This window comes from Triticum urartu, chromosome 6A (assembly GCF_056163025.1).
Source record: "Triticum urartu cultivar PI428250 chromosome 6A, HENAU_Tu73, whole genome shotgun sequence".
NCBI classification, from domain to species: domain Eukaryota; kingdom Viridiplantae; phylum Streptophyta; class Magnoliopsida; order Poales; family Poaceae; genus Triticum; species Triticum urartu.
Window position 1 is genome coordinate 256,519,522 of NC_141878.1, and position 12,564 is coordinate 256,532,085.

The window sequence follows — 12,564 nt, forward strand, 5'->3', positions numbered from 1 at the left end:
CGGCCGTCTCAACGGCGAGGAAAACGCGCAGACCACGTGGTCAACCTTCTGCCATCAATAAATTTTGACCTTGTTTCTCATCACATTGCAAATTACAATCCAATAAGTAACTGTAAATATGTTCACACCTATCAAACTAATACGTGTTCACACTTAGCACTGGGCTATAAAAACTACCCACTCCTCATCACCCACAAAACCGGTCCTTCTTGTAAAGTCGTTCCGCCATGACCGGTAGGAGTTTCGGGTGGACATATAACTAGGCAGCAAAGACCAAGGCTGCGGAAGCACTAGAGACGTCCCGCCGTGAAGCCGTAGTCGCAGCAGAGATGTCCTAGCGCATCGCAGAGCCCACGAACGAGCTCTCACGGGCACGCGAGGGCTCTCACAAGCGCACTTGCTGTGTCGGCCATCGCAAGGAGCTAATGTTCCTGAAGTCCTTGGCCGGCAACGACGACATTCTCGCTAGCATCATTAAGCAGCAGGAGCTGGTCGATGGCTTGATGAAGCTGCTCGAGATCAGCGATGCCTTGGTTGACAAGGCGACCGTCCTTGTCGAGCAACTCATGGGTGACAATGCGAAGCTCCTCAAGGTGCTCGTCAAGAAGGAGGAGGAGGCCGCCGGCTGGAAGATGCTGCATGAGCAGAGCAGTGCCTCAGGGATAATACAGATAACGGTTGTCGAGGAACTAATGGGTGACTTGAGGAAGCTCCGGATCGAGCGTGAGCAGGAGGTGGAGGAATTCGTGGCTGCTTTCAAGCAAAGTCGTGAGGAATTAAAGAAGGAGCTGGAGGATGTCGTCACCCGTCGATCCATCTACGAGTAAAGACAGTAGCGACCCAGATCGTTGTCTGCGATTTCCTTCTTCTCTTGCCCCCGTGTCTTCCGGGCTTTGCCGCATGTGGCATTTTAAATTATCTGGAATATGTAAGACAATTACTATCTGCGCCATTGTAAATTTGTCACCCTATTATCCGTTGCCATTTTATTTGTTGGCGTATTATTCGTTGCCCTATGTGGCAATTTAAACCAGGCCGGAATACGAGTTGAAAACATGAACAAAGCAAATGCTGCCATGGGATCACAAGAAAACACCCTCCATCCAGGTGCTTCAATTAACCCATTAATGCAGAAGTTGTGAGCGAGGCGGGCGGCGGGTGTTGCATGGAGGTCAAAGAGCTCACTTCCCGGTGAGCATGTGCGGCCTTGCTGCTCGCACATGTCCCGTCGATCTTGCGAGGTGGACATGATGCATGTATCCCGTCGAGCCTGTGCGGCGGACTGCTCACACGCGTCCCATGGAGCCTGCGCAACGGACTTCTTGCGCTCGTCCCGTCTAATCAAACAGTTGCACGCATGCCACGGAGTATGGTTAAATTTTGACACGGTTCATATACTACAACCGTTTGCGATATTAATGTGTCAGCTATTTGTTTCAAAAAGGACTTCATTGGCAATTAATGTGTGTGCCATGGCTCAAACTAGACGATTTTTTTACCACGGCATATATGTTCCATGTCATGAAACCATGCCAAGTTTCATGTTTTTTGGGTGAGTTTTTTATCTACTAGGATTTAAAAACCAAGTTTCTCAATGATTCAGGACGACGAGAAGTTTGTAATTCATTCCCATTCCTTAAATCAGACCTAAACATGCACCCAATGACACATGTACAATTTCCCACCCATTTTGCTTCACTCGAGCATGTGCTTGTAGTTCAAATTTGAATTATGCACTACATTAAATTCCTAGAAAACTTAATCAATATATACTTTGGCCAAACGAACCCTGAACAATTTCAAATTTCAGCACGACACTCTCATTATTCTATGTTGCCTGTAGAAAACAAAGTTCAAGGCGAGAAGAGGTAGCGGTTATCATTTCGCCCACAAGAGGGTCATTTCCCCCTACCGGAACCACGAGGATTGCGAAAGCCTCCGGTTTGTAAGAGGCTTGTAATATAGGTTCGCTCAAATTGGACAATTATATGTACCATGTAGTGACACCATGCCAAGTTTGATGATTTCCTAGTGAGTTTTGGATTTACAGAGATTAAAAAACCGAGATTCGTAATGTTTGTGGCCAAGCTAGGATGGTGAGATGGTTGAATTCATTCTCATTTGTTCCATGGGACCTAAACATGCACCCCAAGGACACATGTACATTTTTTCTAGCCTTTTTGGTGCACTGGAGCATGTATTTGTAGTTCGGATTTGAATTATGGACATCAAATGCCTAGAAAACTCAATTAATGAATAAAAAGGTCAAATGAATCATGAATAATTTCAAAGTTCAGCACGAATCTCCCGTTGTTCCGTGTTGCGTGTAGAAGAAAATACGAGGCTAGTCGAGGGAGCAATTATCGTTTGGCCCACAAGGGGACACATTTCCCTATCAAAACAACAAGGGTTCTTGCGATAGGCTCCGATTTGTAATAAAGCTTGGCCAAATTTCCAATGTTTTTACCACGACATATATGTGCCATGACGTGACACCATGCCACCTTTGATGACTTCCTGGTGAGTTTCGGATTTATGGGGATTTAAAACTGAGATTCGAAATGTTTGAGGACAAGCCAGGACGTCGATATGGTTGTAATTCGTTCCCATTCCTGGCCTGGGACCTAAACATGCACCCAAGGACACATGTATAATTTTTCTAGCCATTTTGATGAACTGGAGCATGTATTTGTAGTTTAGATTTGAATTATGGACATTAAATGCCTAGGAAACTCAATTAGTGTATAAAAAGGCCAAATGAACCCTGAATAAGTTTAAATTTCAAGACAGATATCATGTCGTTCCATGTTGCCCGTAGAAGAAAATACAAGGCGAAAAGAGGCAGTGATTACGTTTCTCCCACAAGTGGAACATGTTTCCCTATCAGAACCACGAGGCTTCTTTGAGAGAAGCTCTAGTTTCTAAGAGGTTTGTAATAAAGCTTGGCCCAAATTGGACAATGTTTTTACCACGACATATATGTGCCATGACGTGACACCATGCCAACTTTCATGACTTTCTGGTGAGTTTAGGATTTATGGGGATTTAAAAACCAAGATTCCAAATGTTTGAGGACGAGCCTTGACGCTGGTACGGTTGCAATTCGTTCCCATTCCTGGCATGGGACCTAAACTTACGACATATATGTGCCAATGTTTTTACCACAACATATATGTGCCATATCTAATTTTTCTAGCCATTTTGGTGAACTGGAGCGGACATTAAATGCCTAGGAAACTCAATTAGTATATAAAAAGGCCAAACGAACCCTGAATAAGTTAAAATTTCAGCACAGATACCCTGTCGTTCCATGTTGCCCGTAGAAGAAAATACAAGGCGAAAAGAGGAAGTGATTATGTTTCGCCCACAAGGGGGACACGTTTCCCTATTGGAACCACGAGGCTTCTTTGAGAGAATCTCCGGTTTGTAAGAGGCTTGCAATAAAACTTGCACCAAAATGGACGAAAAAAAATTCCTCGACATATATGTGCCATGTTGTGACACCAAGCCAGGTTTCATGATTTTTGGGTGAGTCTTGGATTTATGGGGATTTAAAAACCAAGATTTTTCTCACTAAATGTTTTGAAATCGCACACGGTTCACTCCCGAAAGACGTATGCCTACCAAACTGTGGCCGATGCCACCCCTCCCCCTGCTGCGCGCGCGATCTGAGTCGAGCCTTTTAATTGGCCAGAACCCAAACCCCATGGATCTTACGTGTGCATCGTTGGATGCTCCCAGATCGAACAACAACCCTCAGCCCTTTCGACAGCACATGCAGTACATGGGTAAGCACTGTGCGCATGCGTCATGCTAGCTCACGCTTCCTTCTCTAGTACGTTCTCTAAACAGGCTACCGTTTCCCGCCACTCTTCTCATCGGTTGCCCACCTCTTCTCCCATCGTTTTCCCGCTGCAGTGTCAGTGCTCATTGAAGGCTAGCGGTGACACACTGGCCATGTACATATCGCACACAGTTTCTAAAAGCACAAATGTGTGTGATAGGAGGGAGTAGGTCCCATATGGTGACCACCATGAAACATCTTAATGGCGAGGAGTCAATTCATATCATCAAGGGGCAGCTTCCCATCTGCTAGCCTGCTAGTCGAATAGAACGCAGAAGTTAAGCGTGCCCGGGATGGAGTAGTCCAAGGATGGGTGACCCGTGGGAAGTTGCATATCTCAAGCTTCATTTAAATGCCATGACACGGTCATTATAGTGATAAATATCTCTGTAGCGACCTATCATGGCAATTATATAAACCTTGGGATCCTTGTTTTGCTAATTTTTAGACTATGTTTTATTGGTTATTTTTTGCTCTAAAAAATTAAAGAATGATTAACTTTACCTATCATGGCGATTATATAAACCTTTTTCAGGTCTCATGCAGTGTATATGGGGCAGGGTGTTCTTATCGAGCATGTCTCCCTTGTGCGGCTTATAGACGCTACACATATGTGTGGGCTCCCTGAGGTATATATACTATCCTTTACCGACAATGAGGGGGCCCACACAATCTATCCCTTTGACCCAACAACGAGAAGGGTTGGACCATGATGGTTTCCTATTGATACCTCTAAGGTACGTACACGTGCATTGCACGCATGAGATTTGGTAACCAAATTATGAATAAATACCACACTATAGCATGTAAGCTTTGAGTCATATATGGATGATGTAGATGTTTGTTTAATGCTTATAGCTCATCTCATTCAAAATCAATTAGTTTTATAAAAAAATCTATTTTAAGATTCATGGAATTGTGCATTGTAAAGCATAAAGTAAAAACAAAAATTCACAATTCATTTAGAAAAAAAGTTTGGGCAATTAAGATATGGAAGATTCTAGAACAAAGGAGAAGTGCTTGTGTTTTGAGGTTTGTGCATTATTCTTAAGTTCAACCATGGAGTCTTCTAGATTGTGCATGTGGCAGAATCTGTTGGAATGTAGATGATATCCCACGGCCAGTAGTGCTCGGATTTGCCATCTTTGTACCATAGGATTGGCTTCATCCAACGACCAACTTTCAAAGTTATTCGCACACTATATAGGGGAAACCGACATTGTACGTATTGAACCAAGCCTGGAGTCATGTACGGTGTTTGGTTTGTAATGTAGTTGGTGGCCCATCGAAGCCGTGCATCAGGATTTAAACACATCACACACCACCGTAACCATACATATTTTCAGGCCGCATGCAGTGTATACGGGGTCTTCTGATCGACCATGTCTCCCTTGTGCGGTTCTTTGTGACGACACACCTATCAGTGGGCTCCCCGAGTGTATATATATCATCCCTTTGACCGATAACGAGGGGTATGTGTTGGCCATGAATTGATTCCTCCTAGTTCATGTTAGGCCGGTCATCGTCACATGTCGCTTAACCAAAGCTCGAGCTCATGCGATGTCAGGATTCCATCACACATGCTCGGATTGCTGGGTTCGACCTACATCGTACCCTGCATATCTCGTCCTTAACTACCTTGCCTTCATGGTTGTTGTCTGTATCAAGAGGTAGGCACGACATCTAAATTGTACATTATTCTATATTGAAAACACACATCACCCCTTCCCAACGTACATCATTTTAGGCCACATGCAAGAGGTGGTGGTTTTGTGGTCCCTCTCGTGCGATTTTGTTGATGGTTCAATATATTGGCCCAAGCGGTTTATCGACAACAACAGTTGTCATTTGACCAAACGATAGATTCATTGGTCCGTCTTATGGTAGGTCATGGTGACATGCATGTATGACCAAAGTATCATTACGTGCATTCGCCCCACTGACACGAAGTGGGAGGTGGTGGGCCAAGCATCCTAGCTAGCTATGACATTATGTCATTATAGATATATCCAGGGGCGCTCTCAGGTTTGCAAGGCAGGTGCCACCAAAGTTATGCATTGTGTATTTAAAGTTTTAAACGTCACACCCAATATTCCTACATATATTTGGCCACTTCTAGGTGGTTCTTAACTTTTGGCCCTCTCATCGATCTTCGACGATGCTCCCAACTTTGGGCCCACGCGGTCAAAGTTGTGCATTGGAATTTTGAACATCACAAGCCACCCATTTCAAACATATATATTTGCGCCACATGCTGGTGTGGTTGTCTTCTCACCCTCTCTAACTTGTTTTTGCTGCGAAGACTCTGATGACGCTCAATGGACACGGGTATAATATCTTAACCATGTGCGATGCAAGTGCTCTATGAATCACGACGATTGCGCAAGCGCGAGCGAAGGTGGAGGTACTGGCTCAACCATGTGCGATGCAAGTGCGTTGTAAAATCACCACGACTGCACAAACGCGAGCAAAGGGTGGAGGTACTGCCTTAACCGTGTGCGATGCAAGTGCGCTGTAAAATCACTACCCGCGCAAGCTAATGGCGAGTAAGTTTATATGGAAATTAGGACGAACCGTGTGCGATAGACCAACTAGCTAGAAATATAAAAACAAACTACCTGCCTTGAGCATTGCAAAAATCGGCGGTTCCACCACTTTTCCTTATTATCATACATGAATATTCTTATTAAACCATGTGCGATCTTGGGCACTCCCGCCCAGCATCAATTCCTTTACCCAAATTTTAGTAGCCACCGTACTTCAACCGTCGCCCACACTCCTCCAGCACCGACCTTATAGTAAAATTACAATAGCCGATGCATTTGAACCATTGCCCTGCCTTGTCCACCACCATCTCCACCCAACATTACTAAAATTTTCAGTAGCCGTGGCGTATCCTCAAACACCCCCTCCACAGTCCCTCACCCACCCCTCCCCCTCGAACCCTAGCTCGCGGCCGCCTATGGCACTGCCGCCAACCCCTGCTGGTCTGCCTGTTCCTCCTCGAACCCTAGCATAGATAATAAAGTTCAGGCTACCCAGCGATTCCCATATTGTCGCCCCACTCCCCTGAGTTTTTAGATGAGGCCTGTGGTGTCCCTTCCCGCTAGATCCACATCCCCTGCTCCAGAATGTCACAGCCTAAGGTCAACCACGTATCCCGGGGAGCCCGACGAGCATTCAGCCAAGAAGAGGTTTATCATGGCTTCTCCAACGGATGTTGGCGAGGTGGTTGCTATTCGCCCCGACCTATCGATCCCGAAGCAACACATCACCGCGGAAACCGGCAGAGACGTTGACTATGTTGCCATGCTGAAGGTTTCATGTTAGCGGGCCAACGTATTACTGTATCTCGGGAAAGCTGGCTACAACATCAAGCTTGTCGACAGTGATGGCTTCACGCATGCCATGTCACAGGTTAAGTGGTCCACCCACAACCTCTCTGGTTCAACTGCCGTCGATCTCTTCGAAGGCCCTACCGTTGATCTCCTCCGCCAACCGGTCAAGGATTTGTCATTTTTGAAGGACACATACTACGGTAGCGTCTTGGGATCCTCAATTGCCAAGTCATATGTCATCGACCATGACCACGAGGAGGGCACCCACGAAGGTTCTTCCAAGGTGAAACAGCCCATCTGCGACATTAGAGAGCGCACCATGGGTCCGTGCTCTTCCAACTGGAAGGATCCCGTCCATGAAATGTGAGGAAACATCATATCAGCAAATCTTACCTTTTCTAGCTTGCCAACCCGTACGCTTTATTGTAGTAGCATTTGCCGTGCGGTGCTTTAACTGTGCCGTGCTTAACTATTTCAGTTATGCAAAAATGTATTTGTTTAATTGGGCTATGTGATGTTTAAGTATGAATTGTCCACTTCAGTTTCACGAATGGCTATATTTGGTTGTTTATAGTGAGTAGATGCCTTGTTTATCTGTATTTGGTTGTTAGGTTGGTTGCAGTGAGCATTTTTCTAGTTATCGAGCAGATGCCTTGTTTATATGTACTTGGTTCTTAGTTTGGTTGCAGTGAATATTTGTTCAGTTATCAAGCAGATGCCTTGTTTATCTGTATTTGGTTGTCAGGTTGCTTTTTTAGCATTTGTCCAGTTTTCAAGCAGATGCCTTGTTTACCTGTATCTGCTTGTTAGGTTGGTTGCAGTGAGCATTTGTCCGGTTTTCAAGCATATGCCATGTTTATCTGTATTTGCTTGTTATGTTGGTTGTAGTGAGACTCTGTCCAGTTTTCAATGGCTATATTTGGCTGTTATATTGATTATTTAGGCCTTGTTTATTTCAGTCATTCACAATGTGTTGTTCATTATGTGCAAGTCGCAATTGTGCCGCTCGATTGCATCAATACCAGTTTGAACGGCTATATTTGGTTCCAGTTATGCCTGGTGTAGTTAACACATGCCCTTTATTTAAGTTTTACACATTTATCCAGTGTGATGTTTAAGCATTACCTACGTTCTATTCATTTTCAACAATACCAGTTTGAATTGCTATATTTGATGGCTATTAAGCCTGCTGTCGGTAACATTGCCTTCCATTTTATATCTGCTTTAACAGCATGCTGAAACCAACACATTCAAGCTATCATTTGGAGATGATGTTGTTTACCTTTGCTATATTTGCTTGATGTTAAGGTTGCAGTACTTATCATGCCTTTCCACTACTTATGTAAGACAACAACGGGAGTGGCCACCATTTTCCGCCGAGGTTAGCTTCATCCCTCAGCTTGTACTCCCCCTGTCGTTCCATAATGTGGTGTGATACGTCTTGAACGTATCTATAATTTTTGATTGCTCAATGCTATATTATCTACTAGTTTGGACATTATTGGGCTTTATTATCCACTTTTATATTATTTTTGGGACTAACCTATTAACCGGAGGCCCAGCCCAAAATTGTTGTTTTTTTGCCTGTTTAAGGGTTTCGAAGAAAAGGAATTGTAGGATCTAGAAGTAGATGTGTCTAGAGGGGGGTGATTAGACACATAATGCTCAAGTTGCAATTTTTTAAGCTTTTTCGGTTTAAGTGGAGTTTAGGCACAATTTCAACACACACAATACATATCAAGCAAGCATGCAAAGAGTATATGAGCAGCGCAATGTAAAGCATGCAACTTGCAAGAATGTAAAGAGAAGGGTTTGGAGAATTCAAACGCAATTGAAGACACTGATGTTTTTCCCGTGGTTCGGATAGGTGGTGCTATCCTACATCCACGTTGATGGAGACTTCAACCCACAAAGGGTAACGGTTGCGCGAGTCCACACAGGGCTCCACCCAAGGGTAACGGTTGCATGAGTCCACACAGGGCTCCATCCACGAAGGGTCCACGAAGAAGCAACCACCCACAAAGGGTCCACGAAGAAGCAACCTTGTCTATCCCACCATGGCCATCACCCACACAGGACTTGCCTCACTAGTGGTAGATCTTCACGAAGTAGGCGATCTCCTTGCCCTTACAAACTTCTTGGTTCAACTCCACAATCTTGTCGGAGGCTCCCAAGTGACACCTAGCCAATCTAGGAGACACCACTCTCCAAGAAGTAACAAATGGTGTGTAGGTAATGAACTCCTTGCTCTTGTGCTTCAAATGATAGTCTCCCCAACACTCAACTCTCTCTCATAGGATTTGGATTTGGTGGAAAGAAGATTTGAGTGGAAAGCAACTTGGGAAGGCTAGAGATCAAGATTCATATGGTAGGAATGGAATATCTTGGTCTCAACACATGAGTAGGTGGTTCTCTCTCAGAACATATGAGTTGGAATGGTGTATGTGTTCTGATGGCTCTCTCCACGAATGAAGAGGAGGTGGAGGGGTATATATAGCCTCCACACAAAATCCAACCATTACACACAGTTTTCCAATCTCGGTGGGACCGAATAAACTCGGTCGGACCAAAAATGTAAACCTAGTGACCGTTAGAGATTTTCGGTGGGACTGACATGCAACTCGGTAGGACCGATATGGTTAGGGTTTGGGCATAACGTAATCTCGGTGAGACTGATTACACAAACTCGGTGAGACCGAATTTGTTAATTAGCTAACCAGAGAGTTGGTCAGGCAAACTCGGTGGGACCGATTTGCTCTTTCGGTTAGACCGAAAAGTTACAAAGAGGAAACACTGAATTTACATTGCAATCTCGGTGGGACCGATTGCATATCTCGGTGGGACCGAGAATATTGCAATAGGTAACAGAGAGTTTGCAAGCCCATCTCGGTGAGACCGAGATCCATATCGGTAGAACCGAATTGCTAGGGTTTGGCAGTGGCTTATGACAACTGAAACTCGGTGGCGCCGGAAATCGGTAGGACCGAGTTTGGCTTAGGGTTTAGGTCATATGTGGAAGTGGGAAAGTAGCTGAGGATTTTGGAGCATATCATTAAGCACATGAAGCAAGAGGCTCATTAAGCAACACCTCATCCCTCCTTGATAGTATTGGCTTTTCCTAAAGACTCAATGTGATCTTGGATCACTAAAATATAAAATGAAGAGTCTTGAGCTTGAAGCTTTAGCCAATCCTTTGTCCTTAGCATCTTGAAGGAGTTCCCACAACCTTTAGTCCATGCCACTCCATTGTTGAACTTATCTGAAACATGCTAGATCGAAATGTTAGTCCAACAAGAGATATGTTGTCATCAATTATCAAAACCACCTAGGGAGCACTTGTGCTTTCAATCTCCCCCTTTTTGGTAATTGATGGCAACATACATCAAAGCTTTAGATAAAGATATAAAGAACAACAAGTAAAGCTTTGGAAGGACATGTAACAAGCATAGGCTCCCCCTACATGTATGCACTCATGTAAATATGAAATATAGAGGCATGTGAGAGCATAACCATGACAGAGTAGGCAATGTGTTACATGTATCTTGGCCATATGCATCAGAGCAAAAGATTATCAAGGAAAATACCTTCATGCTCATGAGTCCTTCTTGCAAACAGTATGTACATAAGAAAGAATTCCTCATACTCATGATTTTGATGCATATACTTACCTTGTGGTCTTGAGTTGGCTTAGGATGAAATGAACCTGCACAAACAAAGTTAGATAACACAGGTACATCCACTAGCCAGAGCAAACAGAAGAAACCACAAGAATACCAAGACTGGGATGACATGTAGAGAGTGAGTACAAGGTACCACATTGAATTCAACATGTCCCCAAGAATAAAGATATGCAATGAATTTGACTGATTTCTTTCCCTTAGGTGTCTTGCTCCCCCTGAATCATACATGGGATATTGGGAGAAGATAGGAAATAGAAAATCAGAGCTGAAAGATATGAATAGAACTTAATTCAAATGAGTTCATATGAACATGTCTTTCCCCCAAAAAGACATGTGGCATCTCTCCTCGTGAACATCAAGCATCTGGGATCCTTGAGTATTCTCTCCCCCTTGGAGATTTCTTTCTCCCCCTTAATATATGGGATCCTTGAGTATTCTCTCCCCCTTAGTACTTTCTCTCCTTTGTAGGTGATATGCTTTTGATGTGATCTCTCTCCCTGATGATAAGCTTTGATGTGATCTCTCTCTCCCCCTTTGACATCAATTTCCAAGAAGGTTTTTCCTGAAATCCGTCGAATAGGTTTGGTCCTTGAGATTCAGTACAAAGCAGGGAATAAAAATGTGATTCTTGTAGAGGACAAGATTCATTGAGTGGAGCTGGATCAGAAGAAATATAGAATATGTGGCAAACTATTTTTCCTGTTGCAAAATCGGTGGCACCGAGTGGCATGTTTCGGTAGTACCAAAGGGATTCGGTTGGACCGAAAAATGGCAATTCGGTGAAACCGAGTTCATCACAGAGAAAAACACTTGTCACCTCAGCTCACTAGTCAAGTAAGATCTCACAAAGATTTGCAATGTATTAGCTGGAAGATTTGCAAGGAATTTGATGCAGAAATATGCAGAACAAAAACCAAAAAGAGAAGAGTGAAAGTTTCTAGATGAAGTTTTTTTTTTGAAAAATAAGGAAACAAATATGCAAGGGACAAATGCAATAACTCAGAAAAGAACACAAGAGAACTTCATCTAGAATTGGGCAGTGACATAGTCACCTATGTTAGAGTATATTGACTTAGGAGTCAAGTGAGGACACTTGATCGTAGGTCATACCCATCGTTTTAAGCTCAAAATGGGGTTACCATTTTTTTTAAGCATCTTGATGTATTCTCACCTTGTTGAGTTGCTTTGACTCATGTCTTGGAGTAAAGCTTCTCTAAGATGGAATAACATACCTTCGGTGGTGGTGTGGTTCTTGCTCATGTAGTTGAACTTGTGTGGGTGCTCAAGGTTGATGTAGCTCATCAAGAGTTGGGAGCACCACTTGGAGTTTGAGTTCATCTACCTACATGGTTTAGTTCTTGCAAGGAAGAGCACTTGTGTATCCAAAAATGACAATCATGACATAGAATTTGTCAAAGGATATGTTTGAATGGTTTTGTGCTTCCTTGTCTTCAACCACTATTGTGTAGAGTCTTGGTCTTGTAGAGATTGCTCAAGATGTGAGTGAGTCGCAATCTCATGGAACTAGATTCAACCAAGCACCTACATGGGTTAGGCAACATGCAAGGTGCAAATTTATCCAAGACATAAGATAGTTATCATAAGAGATATATCATGGATTAGTCATAAGCTCATGTCTTGCATGTATCCAATGGAGTTTCTACTCCAAGTTCGAAGCATCAATGATGTTCAATTCTCCTCT